The 25,428-nt window shown below is 34.4% G+C and overlaps 2 long non-coding RNA genes across 2 annotated transcripts; one reads left to right on the top strand and one right to left on the bottom strand.

The window, feature by feature from the left end:
- Window positions 1–3,307: 3,307 nt before the first annotated feature.
- On the top strand, window positions 3,308–8,424 carry LOC127552424 (uncharacterized). The gene is made up of 2 exons (XR_007951378.1): window positions 3,308–3,376; window positions 7,628–8,424. It is a non-coding gene; the product is annotated as an uncharacterized LOC127552424 (long non-coding RNA).
- Window positions 8,425–15,511: 7,087 nt separating this feature from the next.
- Window positions 15,512–18,790, bottom strand: LOC127552423 (uncharacterized). Its single transcript, XR_007951377.1, has 3 exons — window positions 18,695–18,790; window positions 16,604–16,676; window positions 15,512–15,690 (listed from the first exon to the last, which is right to left on the bottom strand). It is a non-coding gene; the product is annotated as an uncharacterized LOC127552423 (long non-coding RNA).
- Between the last annotated feature and the right edge of the window lie 6,638 nt (window positions 18,791–25,428).

The raw sequence follows: 25,428 nt of genomic DNA, 5'->3' as shown, positions 1-25,428 counted from the left end.
TCTGTACCATAAATTGATCCCATTCTCTCCATGGATCCTATGTGTATTATGGAGAATACAACTTTAAGATCTGAGATAGGAAAATATTTTATGTATACTGATTTTTTTTTTTTACTATGCCATTTTAGTAAATACTTTTGCTAAAAGTTAATTGTCTATTTGCTGATATGAGGCATTCTAGTGCATCTCTATGAACTATAGTTTTATATTAATGTTTAATTGTAATTATACTTAATTATACATACAAATATAATTAATTATATTTAATTATAATTAAAATTATAGTTTTAGTTTTACAAACCCTCACTATTACCCCTAGAAACCAAGACTGCACCCACCCTCTGGGGACCCACCTTGTGAACTCAAATGCAAGTTGGGAGTAGAGCCAAAGGGGTGCTTGGTATATATAGGAAATCAATGTAAGGTAATTTTGTCAAGGAGGAATTTGCAGCCAGGGGAAGCAATGGATTGGGACAAATCTCATTGAAATAAAAGGTCATTGATCTGATTTTTTAAGGAAGCTATGTATTCCAATGAAGTGGAGTCTAGAAGGAAAATCCTTCCAGGCATAAGGGATAATGAAGAGTCAAGAATGACTCTGGAGATGTGAATTTTGCTGACTGGAAAGATGATGATTCTCTTGTCAGAAACAGAAATTTTAGAAAAGCGACAGATTAGAAGGAAGGGAGGAATAAGTCAAGGTACACCTACCACATTTTATTATGCTGTATTATGAAGTGAGAAATGAAGAGAAGTAGACAATGTTTATCTCTGTGCCAATATTATTTATGCATATACATATATGTATATATACATACATATGTGTGTGTCCCAAAGAAGATGCTGACAAAAAGAAGCAATAAATCACATACACACAATATTTTATAATAGCATTTTTTGTGCTAGCAAAGAACTAAAGATAAAACAATGCCTATCAATTAGAAATGAACTAAACAAATTGTGAAATGTGAATGAAATGGAATAATACTGTACTGTAAAAAAGAAAATAATAATGATTACAGACAAGCATGAAAAGATTTAAATGAATTGATGTGTCAGGAAATAAACAGAGCCAAAAGAAAAATAATATACACAATTACTAAACAATATAAGTAAAAAATATTCACAAAATAATCAAAATCGAAAATTGTGAAACTACAAAGAATAAACTTGGTTTCAAAAAATAGATTTAAGAAAATATCCCTCTCTTACATTTGCAGAGGGCAAAGTATATAGCTGTGGAACATTACAGATAACATCAATTTTTTTCCAATATGTGTCAATCAGTTTTGCTGAATTTCTAACTTCTCCCTTTTTTCATTATGCAAATTCTTTGATATGAAAGATGAATCTGGAAGGGAAGAGAATATGAAAGAAAATTTAAGAGAGTTCATAATCTAATAATGAAAGAGATCAATAAAATTTATTTTAAAATAAAATTAGCACTAGAAAAAAATTTTGGAGATCTTTATGGGGAAAGGGTGAGGTTATGCAAAGAAAAACTTACATATCTCTAGCACAGGAGTCTTGTTATGGATCTTAGGATTTCAAAAGGGAAGATTGCTCGATATCAGATAATGAATAGGGTTTATTAAAAATATATGATTTAAGTTAATCATCGAAGCCTAGATATGATCATGAAAAACAGATAAAAGGAGCATATGAGGAAGGGGCAGGAAAGAAATGAGCAAAGTTTTTGAAATGGTCATATCAGGGACTAGTAATTGTAGTAATTTAATGAAGCAAAATATTTTATGTATCCCAAGTACTTAGTCTAGTTCCTGGTCCCCAGCAGATACTTACTAAATTGTTGACTGACTAACTATAGGGCACTCCTGGGAATTAAGGCTAGAACTACCATAGATTTAGACCAAATCATCCAGGACCTTGAAAGATAAGTTAAGGAGTCTGGGGTTTTTCCTGTAGTCAAGGGAAATCATTGTAAGTTAATGAGCATAGGACAAAAATCTATTAATTAGTCAATCGGCAAGTACTTAGACATTGATGAAATGAACACTATGTGTGAAAAATGATAAGTTCAATTTAGCTGGGCTAAATTGTACATGAAGGAAAAGACATATCAAGTCTGGAAAGAAGATTGTAAAGTAGATTTTAGATTGTAAAGAATTGCATGAAATTTAACAAGGAGACAAGATGAAAACTCCCAGGAATATTATAGCTAAATTCCAGAACTCCAAGGTCAAGGAGAAAATATTGCAAGCATCCAGAGAGAAACAATTCAAGTATAATGGAGCCACAATCAAGATAAAAGAAGATTTATTGAAGGATCAGAAGGTTTATAATATGATATTCTAGAAAGCAGTGGAGCTAGGATTACAACCAAGAGTCATCTATCTACCAAAACTAACACATCCTTCAAAAGAAAAGGTGAATATTCAGTGAAATAGAAGAATTTCAAGCATTTATGATGAAAAAACCAGAGATGCATAGAAAATTTGATTTTCAAATACAAGACATATGAAAAGTATAAGGAAATAATCAGGAAAGGGAAATTATAAGAGACTTAATAAGTTTACATTACTACATGGGAGAATGATACTTGTAACTCATAAGAACTTTCTCATTATTGTGGCAGTTAAAAGGAACATATATTGACAAAGAGAACAGATGTTAGTTGAATATTAAAGCATAATATCCTCTAAAAACATAAAATTAAAGAGGTGACAAAGGAATGTACTAGGAGAAAAGGAAAGGGGGAAGTGGAATGGTATAAATTATCTACCATTAAAGAGGCAAGAAAAAGCACAATGGTGAAAAATGTGGGGGGAAAGAGAGGAGAACCTTATTCTCATCATTATTAACTCAGAGGAAATAACATACATACCCAATGTAGCTATATAAATCTTACCCTATAGGAAGGAGATATGAGAAGTGGGGAGGGTAATAGAAGGGGCAAGGAGTGATCAGAAGCAAAACATTTTTTAGGAGGGACAGGGTGAAAGGAGAGAGACTATACAATAAACATTGGGGAAATATAGTTAAAATAATTGTGAAAAAAAATTGAAGCAAGTTTCTCTGGTGAAGGTCTCATTTTTCAAATGTTTGGAAACTGAGTCAAATTTATAATACATAAATGAATGAATGAATACATAAATAAATGAATGGATGGATGAATAAGGGCCATTCTCCAATTGATAAATGATCAAAACATATGAACTATGCCCAAAGGACTATAAAATCATGCCTTTCATTAGAACTAATAATGCCACTATTAGGCATGAATCCCAAAAGAAACTTTAAAAAAAGGAAAAAGATTTATAGGTACAAAAAATATTTATAGTAGCTCTTTTTTCAGGATAAATAATTGGAAGCTGAGAGGATTCCCCTCAAATGAAGAATGACTGAATATATCATGGTATGTGATTATGATGGAAAAGTATTGTTCTATGGGAAATGATGACCAGGATTCTCTCAGAAAAACCTGGAAAGTCTACCCTTAGCTCATGAAAAGTGAAATGTATTTACTAATAATAATGTTGTGGAATAATCAGCTTTCCCAGCAATATGATGATCTAAGACTATGCTGAAAGAACTATGATGAAAAACTTTGTCCCATGAAAGAACTAATTGTGTCCAAATACAATTTGAAATTTTTTAAACTTTATTTCTCTTGAGAGTTTTTTAAGGGAAGAGGAGAGTTCTATATTTTCTTTTGCAATATGACTTTTATGGAAATATTTTGCATTTCACATGTGCCTTCTCAATGGCAGGGAGTGGAAGGGTGGAGAGAAAGAGAAAATCTGAAACTCAAAGTTTTAACAAATATTAACAAAAATCTAACAAATTTTTTAAAATTGTTTTGCATGTAACTGAGGGAAAATATTAAATAAAAAACATCAAGGTAAAAAAATAAATTCATTGAGGTGAGGCAGAGCCAAGATGGTAAAGGCAGGGACTTGCCCAACCCCAAAGTGCTCCAAATTCCTTTAAATAATAACTCTAAACAAGTATTAGAGCATCAGAACCCACAAAAAAATGGCATCAAACAATTTCCCAGCTGAAGACAAATTAGAAGATCGGCAGGAAAGGTTTGTCTTATAAAGTGAGAGGAGCTTGGGAAAGCAGCAAACCACAAGCAGGCCTTAGGAGTAAATGAATTGGAAGTAAAGGGATTAGCAGTGGCTTCCAGAAATCTCAATGCACCAATGGTAAAGTATTCGAATAGCCGGTTAGGAGAAGGAAGGAGAAGTTACTTGGCACAGTGGATAGAGCCCGAGCCCTGAAGTCAGGAGGACCTGAGTTCAAGTTTGACCTTAAACACTTAAAACTTGCTCTATCACTCAACCCCAATTGCCTTGGGAGAAAAAAAAAGTGACGGGAGAAGAGGGAGAGTCAAAAGAGGGTGAATCTTATTCTCATCAGAATTGGCTCAAAGCAGAACTAACATACACACCCAATATGGATATAGAAATCCATCTTACACTGAAAGAAAGTAGGAAGGGAATGACTTACAAGAAGGAAGGAAGGTGATCAAAGGGAGGTATATTAGGAGAGGGGGCACTCAGAAGCAGAGCACTTTTGAGGAGAGATAAGGTAAAAGGAGAAAGAATGCAATAAATGGGGAAATACAGTTAGCAATAGTAATTGTGAAAAGAATTTTGAAGAAAAGAATTTTAAAGCAAGTTTCTCTGATGAAGGCCTCATTTCTCAAATATATAGGGAACTGAGTCAAATTAATTTTTTTTAAAAAATGACCTATTCCCTGATTAATAAATGATTAAAAAATATGAAAATTTTCAGATGGAGTAATCCTGTTATCTATAGCCACATGAAAAAAGTCCCCTAACTCACTATTGATTGGAGAAATGCAAATTAAAACAATTCTGAAGTACTACTTCATAACTATTAGCTAATGTGCTAGAAAAGGAAAATGACAATAGTGGAAGGAATGTGGGGAAAATAAGATATTAATGCAGTAGTAAGGAAAGACCATGTGATTAACCCTTCTCTCCATTATTCTGTCCCCTGTGTTGCCCCTTAATTAGACCATGTCCTCCAGGAATCAGAGGGGCTATCCATTCTCAACTAATGCTGGTGATACCGGATGGCACTGTCCTTCACTATCTGGTTTGCTTCTTTAAAAGCTTCAGCATGTCATATCATATTTGTATTCTTAAGCTGAAGAAAAGAAAAAGAAAAGAGAAAAGGACAGTTACTGTCCTTTTACTATCTTTTTGTGCTATTCTTTTTGACAAAAGAGGGAGCTCTGGTCCAATAGAGAAAACACAATCCCTTTCTTTTCCAGAGTCCTAGAATCATTCTAGTAGTGTCTCTCTGTGTGTAAATCATTTCCTCAAGCCCAAAGGAGAGCCACAAGACAAATATATATATATATATATATATATATATATATTATATATATATATATATATATATAATATATATATATATGATCAGGAAACAATGTAGCACAAAGAAAAAGAGCTGAGTCAAGAGCCAGAGCCAGAGACTGGATACAAATCTAGCCTCTGACTCATTCCTCTTGTATCCTTAAATGACCCAGTATGGGTCTCATTTTCTTTCATTGTAAAAGGTGATGGCTGGACTGGATAATCTCTGAGTTAACTATCTTTTCCAAATCTAAGATGATTTCAAAGGAGACACTTGTATTATTTTTATATATTATTATGTGTTTGAATTCTGACCCTACTTTCAAAAAAAAATTCGAGATCATAAAGAAATGAGTTTCTGTTTTAGATTTTTTGTACCTCTCAGCATTAACTCAGGACTAAATGTCTATTTAGAGCTCAATTGATGAAATACAGATTGAAGTTCCAACTTTTTCTTCCCTTCCGCCCCTCCCCCCCATTTTTTTTTCATGAGCATGGTCAGTGCATATTGGAAAGTATCCTTGGTGAAAATATGACAAGGGGTATATATTCAGGCATTCAGAGACACTGTACTTAAAACACAAGTGAAACAAACAGAAATGGGAGGAGATGATGAAAAACACCTATCACTGAGATGATGAAATAGTGTAATTAGGCAGAATTGTATATCTTGGAAAGGCACTAAAAAGGAACTATGACATGGACCCAGAATTAGTAGTGTGGAAAATCCAGCTGGATAAAATTGAGGAAATTTAAAACATTTCAATCCTAAAATATTAGCTACCACAAAATAACTTGAGACTAGGATCAATAAAAGAAAGATGGACTTGAACTGAACCTTGTGGGCTTAGAAGGAGTTTCATAGGCACAGAGGAGGGAATAAAAACATTTCAATCAAGGAAAAGTTATAAGTAAGCATGTTATTCATTACTTCCCACCCACATCAATTCTACTATACCAACCTACACACCCTTTAATGGAATATGAAATCTGTCCATTCTTTATGAACTTTCCACCTAGAGATGGCTGTGAGCCATGCAGAAACTATTAAAAAAAAATAGCAGAACTTTTCCTTCTTTACACAAACTAAGTTCTATCAGTTTTGAGGCCTCTTCCTATTGATACTCTCGCCATGAAACTCCTCAACTTTATATTTGTCATCTTCTTCATTTTTGCCCAGATTTCTCCAGGTAAGTTGGGAACCATAAGTGACAGAAGGAAAAATGCATTCCAAGAGCTGTTTCTTAGGAAGAAAAGTACATTTCTTAGAAAAGGTATATCTCATTATGGGAAAATAGCATGGTACAGTGGGAAAAGTGTAGACATTAGAGCAGACATGGGGAATATCAGGCGTTTGGGTCATATGAGGTCTGAGAAATCATTTGCTAAGGCATTCATAGGCAATGTTAAACTGATAGCTAAGTACAGAAACCTCCTGCTGCTTGATAATTTTATGTGATAATAAATTGTTAATTTTGTATGATTAAAATAATGTTGTAAATAAGCAAATGGCCGTTGAGAAAAAAAAAAAGAAGAAAAAAAGGTTTCTCACCCCTGCATTAGAATCATAGGAATTAAGATCAAATCCTGGCTCCACCACTTCCTCCTCTGGGTCTTATTTGCTTCATATTTAAGATGAGGTGGTTAGTCTAAATGATATTTAAGGATCCTTCCTTAAATCAATCTAAATTGATCATATTATTGTACAAACACTAGAGAAAATTTTTTAATTAATATTTATTGAAATAAAATTCAAAAATTTTCTGCATCTCCAGATCAAAGCCCTCTTTCCATGAATCATCCTCATGGAACCTTCCATATTATAGAATATTTCAGTAATAGTTCACCCATATCTACCCCTAAACTCAGACAAACACTTAACACTTGCCAAGGAACTGAGACAAGAAATATCTGTGTAACCACCATTGGTTCTTGTCATCTGCTCATGACTTTCTGTCTTTTGGCTCAATTAGGAAATTCTGAAACTTTCAGCATGATATAGTAAAAAAAAAAAAAAAAAAAAAACACCAAAACACTGTAAAAATATAGGTTAAAAATTATTGAGTCATAGGATTTATGTCCAAATCCTACTTTTAATAGTTTATATACCTTGGGAAGCCATTAAATTTCCCTAAGCTTCAGTAAAATGAGAATGTTGAATCAAAAGACTGCTGAGGTCCCTTCCAGTTCTAATATTTTAATGCTATAATTCCTTTCTCTTAATATCCTACCTCAATTTGTCTATTCTGATCTTGGCAAATGTCTTATTTTTATAGCCAGAAGTGGATTATTTCGGCAATTGTACTGCAGGAAACATAATGGCCACTGCCTCGTGGAATGCCTTCTAAATGAAGATGATGTGGGGGCCTGCAGATCAGGCTTTGTTTTATTTTGCTGTGAACACAAGATGTACCACTGAAAGATGAGGAGGACTTTTGAAAACTTAGAAGTGATCGAAATGTGTTACTGACTGAAGCAACAAAATACATGATACCTTGTTATTTCCATTCTCTAAAGTCATGAAAGAAACCTTCCAAAAGAGAACATGGGATGCAATAAAAAAAAGTAAGATTCCCAACATTTTGGCCATATTGCCAATTCTTTCCCTGTCTACCTGTTTTCCCTTGAGCAAGACAATTTCTCTCTTTGAACCTGTTTCCTTATCTGAGAATATAAAGGTCTGTGTAGTTGAGCAGTGGCTCTTAAATATTTTATTTTTCTGTCATGAACTCTTTTAATATGGAGAAACTATGGCTCTATTTATTGTTTTAAACTGAATAAATTTAATTTAAAAGAACAATAACATTACTAGGACAAATATAAATTTGTACACCTTTATGAGATTAAAAGGGAATCCAATTATGTTGAAATATCATTATCAAATTATTTTTTAATTCTTGAATTCCATACTAAAGATCTCAATGTTAGAGATTATCTATGATCCCTTCTTATTGTAACATTCTGTGAGATTGAATTATAATTTTTTTTCAATTTTCCAGTGTATGGAAACTATTCAATTTGCTTATGGGTATATCAAGTCTATTAAATAAAATGCCAATGCTATCTACAATAATCTATTTATTCTGTGCTACATCATTCAAAATATCAAGAAATATTTTACAGAGATAGAAAAATAATAAATTCATATGAAGGATCAAAACATCAAGAATGTCAAGGTAAGTGTAAGAATAAAAACAAAAAGAAGGAAGGAAGGGGACCTGCCATCGCCAGATCTCAAACTAACCAATAATGGAATAATCATTTGAAATAATTTCATATTTGTTAAAAATTAGAGTAGTCAATCAATGAAACAGGTTAGGAAAACAACATGCAGAAGTAAACAGTTATTATGTTTAATAAACCTAAAGATCCCACTTACTGGTGTAACTATTTAACAAAAAACTACTAGGAAAACTGGACAGCAGTCTAGCAAAAACTAGGTCTAAACCAACACCTCACACTATATAACAAAATAAGCTTCATATAGCTATAAATATATGTATCCTAAATATAAAAGGTCATATAATATGCAAATTAAAGGATCTAAGAATAAATTATTTTGAATGTATCAATGAGACAAATTTATAATTAAATAACCATTAGAGTGGGTAACAGAATATTAAATGGACAGTTTCAGTTATATAAAAATTAGAAACTTCTGTACAAATAAATGCTATATAGTGAGGTTTGAGAAGAGAAATAGTTAACTAGAGGGAGAAAAGAAAAGGATCTTTACAACAAGTTTTTCCCAATAAACATCTCATTTCCAGAATATGGAAGAAAGTGATTCAAATGCATAATAATAAAAGTCATTCTCTAATTGAAAAATGATCAAAGAATATAAGCAAGAAGTTTTTGGAGGAAGTAAAAGATGTCACAAGCTAATTTATTTTTAAAGGCTTCAAATTACTAATCGAGAGATAAATATTAAAATAACTCTAAAATTCTATGTCATATATACATCAGATTGACAAAGTTGACAAGTAAAATAACAAATTCTATAAGGGCTCTGGGAAAACTGATACATTCATACATTCTTAGGGAAATGGTGACTTAGCCCAATCCATCTGGAAGACAATTTGAAATTTTGCTTTAAAAGTTACTAAACTATACCTACTCTTTGACCCAGTGACATTAGGACTAGATTTCTACCCCAAAGGGATCAAGGAAAGAATAGAAAACTTTATATAGGCAAAACAAAAAAGATTTATAAGAGCATTTTTTCGGTTTCCCCAAAGTGGATTCTAAGGAGTTGTCCTAATGGAGAATGATGAAATTAATTAAGGTATGTTATGTTATGATTGTTGGTTGTACTTCATGCTCAAAATTACATCACTATGTCAGGATGAAAGTGATATAGATATGAATTTAATAAACACAATATAGCACAGAAAACATGCTGACCACACCTGGATCTAAGAAAGGGATTTGTGCACCCTTATCAATGTTAATGACTGTTTCTGTTTACCCTTCCTCCTACCATCCTCCACTTCTGCTTCCTCTTTTCCTTCTCCCCTGAATCACAGGCTATTCTGCTCCCACTCATCATCTCCTCCCAATGCAGCTGAAGAAGAAGACCAAAAGAAATTACAGTAATTCTACATCTACCATTCCCCAGTTAATAAAAGGTCATAGGAGATGAACAGGCTGTTTTCAGAAAAAGAAATAGAGACTAAATTGGAAATAATTAGAGAAATTATTCTAAGGTCACCTCATGACTAGCAGATTGGTTAATATGAAAGAAAGGGAAAATGAAAGATGCTTGAAAGAATGTAGAAAAATAAGTACACTGTTATTGAAGTTGAGAAGTGATTCAAGCATTCTGGAGAAATTTTGTAATTATGTCCAGAGGGCTATTAAACTATACTTGTCCCACTTTAGATCAGCAATAACACTACTAGGTCAATATTCCAAAGAAATCAAAGGAAAAAATATTTATTGCAGCTCTTCTTGTGGTGGCAAAGAATTGGAAATTGAGGGGATGTCCATTAATTGGGGTATCACTGAACAAGTTGTGGCATATGATTGTGATAAAATATTATTATACATAAGAAATGAAAAAGCAGGATGACTTCAAAAAACCTGAGACGATTTATATGAACTAATTCAAAGTGAAGTGACCAGAATCAGAGAACATTGTATATGGTAATAGCAATAGTGTATGGATGTTCAATTATGAAAGACTTAGCTACTTTTATCAAGACAATGATCCAAGACACTTTCAAAGGACTTATAATGAAAATGCCATCTATCTCAGAGAGAAAAGTGTTAAATTCTAAATGCAAACTGAAGCACATTGTTTTCAGTTCAGAAGTTTTCTTGGGTTTTTTTCTTTGCAACATGACCAATATGAAAGTATATTTTTGTAATGTCATATGTTTGAGTATTGCATGCCTTTTCAATGGGTAGGCAACAGGAGCTAGGGAAAGAATTTGGAATTCAAAATAAAAAGAATGCAAAATATTTCTATGTTCAAATATATATTATATGCTTATGAAAAGATAGCTTACACATTGAGGGATTGGTTGGAAAGAAAGTATTGGCTCACTGGAGACAATGGAGTTAAAGTTAGCCAATTGAACCTATATTCCAAAATTACCTCTTCTAATTGCTACCTGTGTAAGTAAATATCTTTAGCTCCCAAGTCTCAGATTATTCAACTGTAAATGAAGGCATTGCATGAAATTGTCTCTGAGTTTCCTTCCATATCTGAATCTATGATCTTGTGTCTCTTAGGGCTCATAAGGACTAGTGGATTACAGAGGAAATAATGATGACTGTGGTTGGTCTGTTTAAAAATATTTTTCCTCAAGAAGGAAAGTCTGAAGCTGAGATTCGAAGGATGGGTTGTTGTTTGTCCTTCATTCTCGAAAAGAAACATGACATCAGGGAGGTTATGCCATGACATGCAAGTGAATTGGATTTAAATGAGGAAGGGCTGGGCAAGGTCACCTGCTTCACTTTCCCCTCCAGAGCCAGATATAAATCAGGAGGACTGGAGATGGCCCTTGCTGTGTCCAGTATTGAGCTAAGCATTGTGAGGAATGCAAAGGATTAAAGATTGCCTTCGAAGGACCCACAAAGAGGGAGCTATAGACCAATATAAGGCAAAACTTCCAATCAATTTCAGCTATCCAAAAAATGGAAATTCCCTGATGTGTTATCAATGAGGGCGGGCTATGTGAAGTCATCTGCCTCATTTTTTTCCTCAAGAGCCATCTGGGGCCAATGGCAAGATATAGATCAGAACAACTGGGGATGGCCCTGGATGCAATAGGAAAACTTGGGATCCTCAAACACTTTTAAATAGGGGGCCAGTTTACTGTCCCTCAGACTGTTGGAGGGCCAGACTATAGTAAAAATAAAAACTTTGTTTTGTGGGCCTTTAAATAAAGAAACTTCATAGCCCTGGGTGAAGGGGATAACTGTCCTCAGCTGCTGCATCTAGCCCGCGGGCCATAGTTTGAGGACCCCTGCTAGCCTTTTTAAGCTAAGGTCTTCAACAGGTCCCAATCTGACTGAGGCCAAAACATTTCACTGATTATGGTTAGGTAACAACTGAGGCAAAGAATCTCAAAAAATTGAGGCAAAGAATCCTTTTTTGAAGTGGTATTAAGGATGGGTATTACATAAGCAGAAAGGAGAAAGGAAGAGAAAAGGAATGAAATGAGCCAGCAGTTTCTACCATCCTACCCACTCAGGCACTTTTCGATCCTCTATGAGCCTAAAGCCCACACAATATTTCATAGAACATGGAACTCTGCCCTCTTTCCCATCAGCTTATTGGTTCCAAGTTGGAAACCTGACAAAACCATAAAATTTTTTAAAAGTCAGACTTTGCATCCATCAACTAAGGAGATCGGGTCCCATTGTTTCACAAATTCTTCTCTACAGATACTCAGTCAGCTATGAGGATTTTGCATTTCCTGTTTGTGGTCTTCATCTTTCTGACCCAGGTTTCTCCAGGTATGATGGGATTCTACAGAGGTAGAAGGGGGACATCATTCCATGCCCTCTCTTTCTGGGAGGAGAATAATTCTTAGGCAAGATAAAGGAGACTCAGTCACTGCCTGGCCATAACAGAAAGCTCTAGAAAGATGTGGAAGACTTTTTGGAACATTATCTGGGATTTTTTGGTTGCCCTGACTTAATCCCTAGCTTTCTTTTCTCTTCCCTCTAAAACAAACATTAACACATTGAAAAACCCAGAGCATATTATGATTCATCCTGCACCCCTGCGGTCAAGGTGACTAGATGTCACAGTGATAGTGACAGACACAAGTATATTCCAAAACTTGGATATATTAGAAAGTACTATACATGTAACCAGGGATACTTTAAAATATCCTTGGGCAAGTCACATTCAAGTCTGCTATTATAAAATGAGGATATTGGATAGATAATTTCTCCAAGGCCCCTTCCAAGTTAAATTCTGCTAACCCTTTTCTTTCCATTATGCATCTCACTAGTACTATCTCTTGGTTTTTCTGTTACCATCTATAACCTCTATTCCTGGGTGCTAGCTTTTATCCCAGCTTTAACTTGAGTTAGGCTATGCATTTTCTCCCTTTTAAATACCTTTACACCCTGAAAACAATGTGCATTTTCCCTTGGATTTGCTTTTAAGAATTTTCCTACAAAGATGCTGATGGAAAAGTGTCAGGAGGTTAAGAGATTGTACAAGATGTACAAATTGTTAGTTAATATTAGAGTTAGCAAATATATATATATATATATATATATATATATATATATATATATATATATATATATGACACTCCCTTTCTTAGGACCTTCCTCTCTTAGTGACAGAAAAGCAGCTAAAGGTCCCAATGAAAATATTTCTATGTCTTCTGTCTCTGGCTTCCTGTGATGCCTCTTTCATTCAGCTTAGTCTCCTCCTTCAGCAACTAATACCTCAAATCAGAGCCTCATGTTAGTCCTTGACTCATTTTTATCTCATGAAGTAAAATGCCAGAAATTATCTAGAAATAGACAAAGAAATCTTTATGTACAAAGTTCCACATTCCCAACCAGTTATTTAGTTTATAATTTTGTCAGTCATAAACTTCAAAACTCTAGAGCCCTCATGCAAATAACCTAACAAACCACAATGCTTTACAGCCATTGTTATCTGGGACACTTCTCTGTCTTCAAACAAGTCCTCTCAATATATTCATCTGAGGAAAAACTATCTGATGCTCTGAATAGTCTGTGTGCTTCCCCCAACATTTTACCAGAGAGGTTGTATCTCTTCTCAATTTGATTTAATTAGTTCTCTTTTCAGAAGTAGTTTTTTTCTCTTTAAGAAACCATATTTTACACATAATAATATCCTCATGTAAATTCCCCAAGATTATGGATTTAGCAGCCTTTTTCAGGTGGAAATAAGATAGTAGGATCTGGCTTTTATGAAGCCAGTTTTCTTAGTGATCACAATTTTCCCTTCTAAATGTTTACAAATCATCTTTAAATAATAACATTAATATTTTCTAGGAATAAAAAAATTACCTTTTTTTCTTTTTTGAAAATTAATTTCTGCCCATTTTCAGTCCTTGACATCACTCTTGATCTCCATGATTTTTCAAATTTCATTGGGAGTGGCTCAGTGATCCCTTTCATCAATTTTTTTTTCATTTAGTACTCTGGAATGGAATTGCTCTGAACCTGATAACTTGTATTCTTTAAGATAATTAGGTAATTTCTAACAATTCCCACAGTTATTTTAAATTTCAATTCTTTTAACTCTTTTTATTCTCTCCTTCCTTATCTATAGATCATTCCCTCTACTAAAGAATATAGTAGCTTCTCCTGAAATCCTGAAATTATTGTATATTTCATAAAAAGAGAAACGTCTGGCATGTTGGATGGCAGGATCGAGATGTCAAAAAGACCTAAAAAGGCTAGAATGATCAACTAAATTAAATACAATGTAATTTGGAATGATACAATTTAGAGTTTGAAGAGACCTTAGAGATCTACATCTTCATTTGACTAGATAAGGAAAATGAAGAGGAAATATGCACTTAAGGTACTTTGAGGTAGCATATGGGATGTTATATAGGAAGGCATGACTAAAAATGTTCATAAGGAAAGGCCACAGGAGTTTGAGTGGATCATGAACTCAATTTGAGCCAAAAAAACAGGCTCAAGATGTCCTTGATTGTATTTATAAAGGGATAATTAACAGAACAAGGAAGATGATAATCTTTTTGTACTCTCCTTTGTTTAAAATATTTCTAGAATATTACCTTCACCTCTAACATGTCCTACTTTAGGAATGACATTGCTCAATATGTTAAAGGGATAAAGAGATTATGACATAAAATGATAAACTAAAAGAGCTAAGCTATTTAACCTGAAGAAGAGACATTCATCTTCAAATATTTAAAGCATTGTCATGTAGAAGAGAGATTAGACTTCAGGACATAGCAGCAGGAAGGAAGTTGTGGAAAAGTAGGCCTCATCCTTGTATAAGGAACTATTCTGAAATAGTACATTTCATTTTTGAACATACATATGCATATTATATATGTATACATATATGTGCTATTTCAGAATACACTGTATTTTACCATCATCAGAAAGTCCCAAATGTAAGTAGGATAAGCATTTGTGAAAGTCCATTAAGGTTATTACTGTTTGGGTAAGGAATAGACTAGATGATTTCTAATATCCCTAGCAGCTCTTGAGATTCTATCATTTATTTCCCTATTACACTGTCCTAATGATAAATTGACCCAAGGGAATAAGTCTGTTACTTGGTATCTGAGATGACCAGTCAGTTTTTAACCCAAAGATTAAGAGGAATCTAGACAAAATAAAAATTTCAGTAATTTTAATCTGGCAAGGATAGATAAATAATTAAAAAGATAAATAAGGGGAGAATAAGCATTTATGTCAATTAGTCAACAAATAATTATAAAGCACTTACTCTGTTATAGTCACTGTGCTAATTATGTAGAATAGAAAAATAATTATATAGAATACAAACTATGTAGAATTTTAAAAAGTCCTTGCTCTCAAGAAATTTACAATTTACAATCTAGTAATATACAAGCAAATATATACAAAGCAAACTATACAATATAAATAGAAAAGAAATAACAGAAAGAAGAAAGGCACTAGGATTAATAGAGAATTCCTATAAAAGACAGGATTTTATTTAAGATTTGAAAAAATCAGTAGGCTGAATTGAAGAGAGATAATATTTCAGGGATAGCAGATAGCCAGAGTTAATACCTGGAGCTGACAGATGTGGTGTCTTGTTCATGGAATAGTCAGGACTTCAATGTCACTAAATCAAAGAATATGTGTCAGGGAAAAAGGTGCAATAATCCTGGAAAGATAGAAAGGAGTAAGGAGTTTGAATGCCGAGCAGAACATGTATTATTTGATCCTAGTGGCAATAAGGAATCACTGGACTATTTATAGAAGAGTGATGTTGTGATGACCACACTAACATTCAGGACACTCCAGAATCAGCCGGAGTCAGGATAAGCAAAAGTCCTCAGTCTTTATTCTTGGTCTTAGATGCAGGATTGAACAGGATGGAAACAGATTCTCCACAACCGCTTCTCCCTCATCTACTGCTAAGAGTGTGTCCCTCACTCATCTTACTCCACCCCCTAGTCCCTCCTACAATCCTCTACACACCAATCATTGAGCCAGTATAATAGTGGAAAGGACCATTTTCCAAGCATATGCCCATAGAGTATTGTCCAATCAGTAGTCAGCCTCAAGCGCTCAGCAGTCCCGACCTCAGTGCATCAACCCAACAAGTATATTGTTCCTTTTTTTTAATAGATGAGGAAACTAAGGGCCAAAGTCACATCACAACATAGGGCTGTGGAATAGGGCTGAGAAATGGAACTAGAACTTCCAAATTCCTAGTCAAGTGTTCTTTTCACTAATGGAGGTCTTTTATTCAGGTTCCAAGTTTTCAAGTCTAAAGCCTGACTTCTGCATATTTGGGGATTACCTAATCATCTGTATGCATATATAGACTAGTCTTAAGAGCTAATTATCCCAAAATTTTCTACAAGCTGCAAAAGCCTTCTTAGAGACACCAGTGATGGGAATATCTCAATTCTTTATGCAGCCAGGAATGGAATTCAGAGGATCTGCTGGACTCTTGGTGGTACGTGTAGGAAGCAATGCCTCCCAGAAGAAGTAATCTTTGAAAAATGCATAGCAAACCGGCTTTGTTGCTTGCACCAAAGAATGCCCAGGCCATTATAGTGAACCCATACCTAGTCAAACGTGGGAGGCCTTTGGTCTCATCTTCTCACCTTCCTCAATCCAAGTTTCAAGAAAATCTTTGATCTGAGAATAAAAGAAACTTTCTAAATATATACCTTATAAAAGTTTTTGGTCTGTATGAGTATTTCTCATTCATTTTGATATGCTTTTTCTCATCTGTATGGAATTTTTTTTTTGGTCTTTTGGTAACTAGTAGCCAACATGAATAAATATCTAGTTAGAGTGTCATGTTAAGCGGCTATCCTTATGTCAACAGTCAACACCACTTCCTTCAATGTTCCATGAACTGAGGGTTGGTCCCTATCCTCAATATAGATTTTCCCTGAATTGTGCTTACTGTTAAGTCCTTTTTTTAGGATGCCAGAACAAGTCTGGCCTCCACATAGAAGTTATTGACTAGCAAAGAACCAATATGTACCAAGGGAATTATATTCAAATCTCCTTCATTTTCAGAATAGGAACATTCTAAGAGAAGAATCTATTCAATTCAATCATAGAATTAACTGAGCCCCTGCACTCAACTTAGCAAGAAGTACTGGGGGGATGCAAAAAGAATTCTGAATGTTGAAGCCAGGAAACATCTCCAAGTATGACTAGTTTCAGGATCTTCTTCAAGAGCAAGGACTTCATGTTTTCAATCAAGGAGAGAGAAGGAAAAGAAAAAGGGAGAGGGAAAGGAGAAGAAAAAGAAGAAGGGAATTAGAGGAGGGGGAGAAAGAGATGTGGAAGAAATGGGGAGGAAAAGTGAAAAGAGAGAGGGAGGGAAGAAGCGGATAAGGAAAGGGAGAGAAAGGGATAGGAAAGAAAAAAGGCAGAGAGACAGACAGAAAGAATGGTAGATAGAGATTGGTATACTATGCTATGCTACAATTTGGTTTTTCACATCTTGATTTTCAGGATGCAATTGCTTTCCTTATAATGTTACGTATTTTGATGGATCATGTAGGAATACTATTCAAAGAATGGGTATAAAGATTTTGCAGACTGTCAAAAGGAGTCCATGAAACAAACATTAAGAATGCCTACTTGAGTGCAACATTTAGCAGACCGATGGAATAAAAGATTTGCAAAAATACTAGTAATACCAAGACCTAGAACCATCATAGAGTGCTGCTTCCAAGAGATACATGAGATCATCAGACTAAGCACCTGGTGGAAATTGCAGGGTTTGTCCTCTGTCTCACTTTCTTGTCAGGACTTTTGTCTTGTTAACATATAACTGTTTATATTATACCCATGTCATTTTCACCACCAAAACCAAAATAAACACCCACCAAAATAAACCCCACCAAATTTAAAAAAAAAAAAGCCCAAACTGAAACAGGGAAATAGATAATAGTATCTTGTGACATTGGACAAATCACCCAACTTTTCTGAGCATGCTTTTCCTAGTGTGTAAGTTATTGCTCAAATAAAATTATGTTTCTAAATCGCTTTGCATATTTTAAAGTCCTATTTAAGTATTATTTTTTTCAATCTTCTTTCAGGACTGTTGGTTCTCGTGATATCTCAAGTTCTGTGGGGATGATCTCTTACTTCTGAATCCTGAATGAGGTTACTCTAGTTCTTGAGCCTATGCTGACAAATCATGCAGACTTCTTTGAGCCTGTGATGTTTATGTAAAATTGATATTCAGATCTGAAACCTCACTAATAACATTTGAAGCATCCACCTTACACTCAGTCCCATGGGAAAAACTAAATTCACATAAAAAGTAAAGTGTTAGCCTCAGCATATCAGGGCTTTTAAAATATGTCTGCCATTTTTCATGTAATTTCCAAAAGCATCTCTAAAATGACTTCAATACCAAATGTGCAGGGCCTGGATACTTATTAACTTAAGATGCCACAGGGACAGGTGATGAGGCATATACTCACTGGCTCCTGGAATCTTAAAGAGTATTAGGACAAAATATAGATAAGACCTACATCTAATCACATATCTCAGAAATATAATTACTAGAGTTGATAGGAAGATTACCTCTACTGAACTTGAGATATTAATGGCCTTGCCTTCCACCTTCTTTTGGCAATTCAATACCTGTGGTATGTGCCAGTATTCAACCATGAATTTGTACTCACTGTTAGTTCTCTAGAGATCTCGATTCATGCTTGCCTTCAACATCCTTTTGAATAGGCACAGGTGACTTAAAAAGCCAGAAGAGATTAAGGAGCATCTGCTTGCCATACACACCATACCTGTGGCCAAGAAAGGACAGCAAGCTCTCATGCAAGTTTTGGGTAAAAAGAAAAAAAAAGAAACAGTAATATAAATGACACAAAAGAAAAATAGTCCTACATCAATGGATTTTTGTCAAGGAGAATGAGTGAGCCTCCATGAAGAACCATACAGGGGCCTTGAAATAAGTTTTTAACATTCTATGAGTCTCTATAGAAATTCAGATTCTTATGCTTAGAACATTATTGTCCAAATCAACCCTAACTCTTCAGCTGTAATATGAAAAAAGAATCTGCTTTCCCCTAGAAGAGAAATCTTTTCAACTGATCAATGGACTCCATGGAAAATAGCACCAGCTCTAAGCTATAAGAAAAAAAGACACCAAGCTTGCTAATAATGAAGGAACTACATTTTACATGTTCTAAGTGGATAATGATTCTTACCCACATTGTGACTGGCAATGTCACAATGTCCTCTGGTAAAGTGAAACAATCTATTTCCCTGTTTCAGTTTGGGCTTTTTTTTTTTTTTAAATTTGGTGGGGTTAAAAGGGTGGGTAGAAGATTCAGGGATGGGAATTCTGTGAGCAGTCATTGCTGATAGTTATCAAATACTGGGTGGTTCAGATCAGGGATCTTATTGAATTACTATCTTCTTTAAAAATCTTGAAAGTTGGTCAAGACCTATAGACCCTGGTTGATTGTAATGAACACTCTAAGACCCAGAGAACTGATGATAAAACCCATATCCTGCCTCTTGGTACAAAAATGAAGGCCTATAAATACAAAATATGGCACACACCATTAAACATTGTGATGGTTGATTTTATTTAAATGATTTTTCTTTTGAGGATAGGAGTTAAAGGGAAATGATTCTAATGTCCAAACAAAAAGTAAAGCAATTCTACTGTGTTGGTCAGCAACTCAGATTATGACATACTTCCCAGTCTCTAAGTGTCCAGGGTGATGGGATGTAAGTGATTAAATCAATATCACAGAGGATTGTCACATTCTCTCTCTTGGTCATTTGTGGCACTAATCAAAGTATTGTCAGGTTGTCTAGTAATCAAAATTAAAATATACTGATACAAATTGAAGCAGTATGAAGTCTAACAAGTTTTGGGTTTAGACATCAAAGAAGGTCATCCCCTGCATCTCAAGCCACCACCAGTGGTCTTGGATCTGTCCTACCATTGGATTGTGACAATTCTGTAAGTGAAGTCAACAACATCATACAGCTATGTCTCACAAATCCAATCTGTGCATAAATCAAAAGACATCACCCATATTATTTTATCATTTTAACCTATCTCAGAGTTCTATGGCAACAAACAAGTGACAAATGTTGTGTTCTTGTTCACTATTTAAAACTGTCATTTGAGGGGACAACTACATGGCACAGTGGGTAGAGCACCAACCCTGAAGTCAGAAGGACCTGAATTCAAATCAAATCTAATCTCAGACACTTAACACTTCCTAGCTGTGTGACCTCAGACAACACAAAGAAGAAGGAAAAAGAAGAAGGAAGAAAGAAGGAAAGAAGAAGAAGAAAGAAAGAAGACCCAGTGTTATTAGAATTTTAAGACAATATAATGAATTGTATTATATGTACACCTTTGCTACATACTACTTGTGTGACCCTGGGCAAATTACCCAAGTAAGCTTCCATCTCTGTTTCCTCAAGTCTGAAGGAAGAAACTGTACTAAACTGTCTCTGAAGTCCCTTCTACATCTTAGTCAATGATTCTATGTTTCTCGGGAGCCAAAAGGAATGTGGAATTATAGGAGATGAGGAGATGACTGCTAGTTGGCCTTTTCATAAACATTTCTTTTCAAGAAAGGTTTAAAAAAAGCTTTGGAAAATGAGGCTTAGAGAGATAGAAGGAGAAAGGCATTTCACATAAGAGAGAGGGATGATCAAGTATTCTCTCTGCCTTCTTGTTCATTCAGACCTTTTCAGGTTCTTTCTGAGCCTACAGCCCACACACTATTCAATGGAGCATGGAAAACTGCCTCCACTCCATAAACTTACCAGCTCCAAACTGGTTCAGGATCCTGCAGAAATATTAAAAAAAAATTAGTCAAGCTTTGTCTGGTTCCCTCACCTAAGAAGTTTGGGTCTCTTTATTTTTCAGACTTTCTTTCGACCAGCACTCCAGTCATGAGAATCTGGTACTACATGGTTTTGGTCCTCATATGTTTGCCTCAGATTTCTCCAGGTAAGGAGAGAGTCAACAGGGGTAAAAGTGGGCCCACACTTCATAACCTTCCATTCTAGGAAAAGAAGCACAGGATTTAGTAGAGATAAAATACTCAGCCCTGGCTTTACCTAAGGGAAAGCTTTGGAAAGACATGAATCTCTGGGACATTATCTGGGCTTATGGGCAGAAAACTGAAGAAACTTCAGTGTCCTGACTCAATCCTTTACTCCCTTTTCCCTTTCCTTTAAAATAATTGCTAGCATATTAAACTATCCAGAGCAGACTAATTCATCATACATCCTCTAGCAATGGTGTCTTTTAGATCCATTTTCTTTTCAGAAAGAATTTTCTCTATGTATTAAAAGCTCTTGTAGTCACAGATCTCTTTCAGAGTCTAGATTTGCCAAATTATAATACAGGCTGGAATTATCAGAGGTTGTACATTTACATAATCAGTTACCTCAATCCTTCCCTACACCCTCCTATAAATACACACACACATACACACACACACACACACACACACACACACACACACACACACACACACACATTGAGCATGGTGGTAGAAAGTCTCCCAGAAGTGGAAAGAGCATTTCACATCAACAAAGTTTCTATGTCCCCATTTCCTACCATGTAGATTTCAAATTAGAACTAGAATATGCTGACCTCTAATCCTATAAGTTTTTTCCTTCTCCAGGTTAGACATTTATTTCCTTTAACTCATCTTCATATGGCATTATTTCTAATCTATTCATTATTTTGAACCTCTCTTCTAATGTACTCTTTTGTGCCCCCCAGAAATGAACACCATGCTTCTATTTGGTTAGAATGTTAGAATGTTACAATGTTAGAAAGGGAAAAAAAGTCAGCACAACTGATCTATATATTGAAAAAGTCTAAAAGTGCTGTAATAGTCATTATCTATATGGTTTTCTTGATTCTGATCTCTTTAATTTCATCCAGTTCATATAAAGCTTTCCATGTCTCTCTCTAGTCATCACACATTTCATTCCATTTAACACAATAACTTTCCATTACATTCATTTACCAAAACCTGTTTAGCCATTACCCAATTGATAGACATCTATTACATTTTCAGTATTTAGCTAACACAAAAAGTGTAACTAAAAACATTTTGTAGTATATTGAGACTTTCATATCTGTGATTTCAATGGGATGTAACCCAGGTAATGAAGTCTCCTAATCAAAGGAAATGGATATTTCAATCATTTTATTTGCATAATTCTAAAATGCTTTCCAAAATAGTTATACTATTTCACAGCTCCACCAATTATCCATTAGTGGGATTGTCTTTCCACAATCCTTCCAACATTGACATTTGCATTTTCTGTCATCTTTTCCAATTTGTAAGGTGTAAGATAAAACCTCAGCGTTGTTTTTGATTTGCATTTTTCCTATAGAGCATTAGGGCATAGCAATTTTTTTTTGAAATGTGTTTATATTCTTTGACCTTTTCTAGAGGGGAATGGTCATTAGGCTTATAAACATTTATTAATTGTCATATTGTGTTATATTGTATTAATTTTTTATGTATTTTGGATACCACAGAGAAATTTAATACAAAGACTTTTTTTTTCTTTTCCACCTTCTTATCTTAGATGTACTAGTGTTATCTGTGCAGAAGCTTTTAATTTTTAAGTAATTAGAGTTATTAATTTATCTTTTGTAATTGCCTCTATCTCTTATGTGGTTAAGAATACATCTCCTACCCAGATCTGAAAACCCCCTGTTCTTTTTCACAGGAATTACTGTTTAGCTACATTTCTTGTATCTTATATTTGTAAAAGTAGTATGTTATCCCAAGTGTTATACTTTGTATCCATTACTAGAGTTTCAGACTTTATCTTTTATTATATGCAATCTAAAAGTCAAACAGTTGATTTCTTTTTTTTAATCTTTTTTGGGGGGAGGAAGAGTGGAAGCAAGAAATGTAATCAGGCTTAAATGATTTGCCCAGGTTCACACAGCTTACTAGTATAAAGATATAGGAATAAACTCCAGGTCTCCTAACGCCTGCTCCAATATGTAGGCCCCAGGATGAATTTGGCCTTGATGGAAATAATTAGGAGGGATATGAGGTGGAGTGCTATTAGCATATGTTCTGGGGTAAAGGTTGGTTTGATAAGTTATAAGGCTTTCCTTTCCATTATTAAGCTCTAGGATCTGGCTTAATGTTACCATCTCCCACCATCTCTTCCCTCTGTGCCTGGGTGACTAGTTTTTACCTAAGCTTAGCCCATGAATTAGGATGTTGCCTTTCTTCTTTCTCTATAACTTTGTTCCCTGACAATTCTTTGATTTCCTTTTGAGAATTTCCTTTCAAAAAAATTAATAGAAAAATTACAAAAAATAAAGAAAAGAAAAAATGGGATGTACAAATGAACATGGAATCCTGGAAGTAGCAAAAAAAAAAAAAAAAAGTATGAGACACTAACCTTTCTTAGGACCCTCTTTAGTGAATAACAAGAGTCCTTTGTTTTTATAACTAGATAAGCTATTTTTGTCTGAGCTGATTATTAACCAAGTGCTAGATATCTAATGTAAATTAGTTTTAACAAGATTGGAAGGTGCCTTCAATTTTTTTGGATTCTACTATTTCTGTCCTTTGCTACTATAAATATAAAACTCCCACACTTTCTGTGGGCAGCATAGGGTAGTGGTAGATGAGAAGTGAGATCTCTAATATTCTTAATTATGTATCCTTCATGTTAAAAAAAAATTGCCTTCTGTAGCAGGTGATCATAAGCATATATTACTGAATATGAAGTCTAATGTCCTGAAATTGTCATACAGCTCCAATGAACTCAGCATATTTTTTTTGTCCAGACAGGAGTGGAATTCACAGGATCTGCTTGGATATCTATGGCAACTGCAGAGAGAACTGCTACAAAAATGAAGCTCCTTCTATTAGCCTCACTAATTGTCCCACAGACTATGATTGCTGCCTGCCCAAATGGAAGATAAGAGGAAAATAATGGGGAATCGACCCTTGTAGATAACACCAAGAAATTATATTGTGCCTGGAACAGAGTAATCATCTTTTACAGTTAAACTTCATGTTGATCCATAAAATTAATTGTAAAATAAAAACAAAAATTAAGCATATATTTTTTTCAGTCTAAATAACTGGTTGTAACTTGGTCATATATTTCTGATATAGGAGGGGATTATATCCCTGGAATCAGTAATAAACAAAGTCAAATATTTAGTTTAAAAAGCTTTAGAGGTGTCACCCTTTGTGTGTAGTATGAATATTGACATCTCCCCAATCCTTACCATTAATTGAAGTTTTCCTCATCTCTTAAGAGAAAAAGATTCTTTTATGTGAGACTGTGTTATTGCATAAAATTCTACTTCTAAACATGAAATGCAATATCATTTTCAAGAAATTGGGCTAAAAGAGAAGGAGAAGCATTATTCAACAGGAACTAGCATGTGTTCACTAAGAAATCATGTTAAATGAATCTCACTCTAAGTATTCATAAATCTGATGATTTTTTATCCCATTGACACAATATAGTATAATGTTGATATTTCTAAACAGTTTGTCCAGGTCCATTTCCCAACAAAAAATTTGGATGTTTGGGTAAAGTAGGGGTGGGGGGGAAAGGATGTTGGGTTAGAAGTAGCAACCACTACAAATGATATGGTATAGTAGAAAGAACATTGGATTTAGAGTTTAAAAAAAGAACCAAAATCAGAATACTCTATTCTCTATCAACTACCCAAATCACCTTCAGAAAACCAGTTCATAAGTTTTAATCCGTTCTACTTCTAACTTGATCCAGTTCATCACTTCTTAGGCAACCTGAGGGTTCCCTGGGAGGAAGGACTTATCATATCAGTGATATAAGTGTAAACACTCAATCAGTCTGCAGCTTAGATATTCTAAACTCAAAAGATCTGCTGGCTCCAATTTCCCCAGTAGTTGGGATTACAGATATATATCATCATGCTCAGCACCATTAATTTCTAAAAACAAAACAGTTACTTAACAAAAAGGAAGATGTAGGAATAATCATAAGATTTAGAAGGCCAAAGGAATAGTATTAAAATCTACTCATTAATGGCAAAAGTAGAAATAGTCATAGTTTATGCTGAAAAGAAGATAAAATCAAGAATAATTTATCAGGACAGTTACTCAATAGAAGACAAAAAAAAAGGAATAATCAAAAATAAGTCACAGCTGATCCATAAACCTCGATCACACTGTATACCAATTCATAATATTCATTTAAAAAATGGACATATACCTAGATATACGCAGCAAGGAAGTACTTGAGTAGGTAAATCTGTGGTTCCTGGAGCAAAACACAATACTAGATAGGAAGTCACATTGCCACTATTTGCTTCTGTTCTGGTCTTCAACCTTCTCTGATTGTGTAAAGCTGTTCTTTTGTTCTTTAGCCAATG

The sequence above is a fragment of the Antechinus flavipes genome, chromosome 2 (genome assembly GCF_016432865.1).
Source record: "Antechinus flavipes isolate AdamAnt ecotype Samford, QLD, Australia chromosome 2, AdamAnt_v2, whole genome shotgun sequence".
Taxonomy (NCBI): Eukaryota; Metazoa; Chordata; class Mammalia; order Dasyuromorphia; family Dasyuridae; genus Antechinus; species Antechinus flavipes.
The sequence above is the reverse complement of the archived record's forward strand: the minus strand, read 5'-3'. Positions and strand labels throughout refer to the sequence as shown.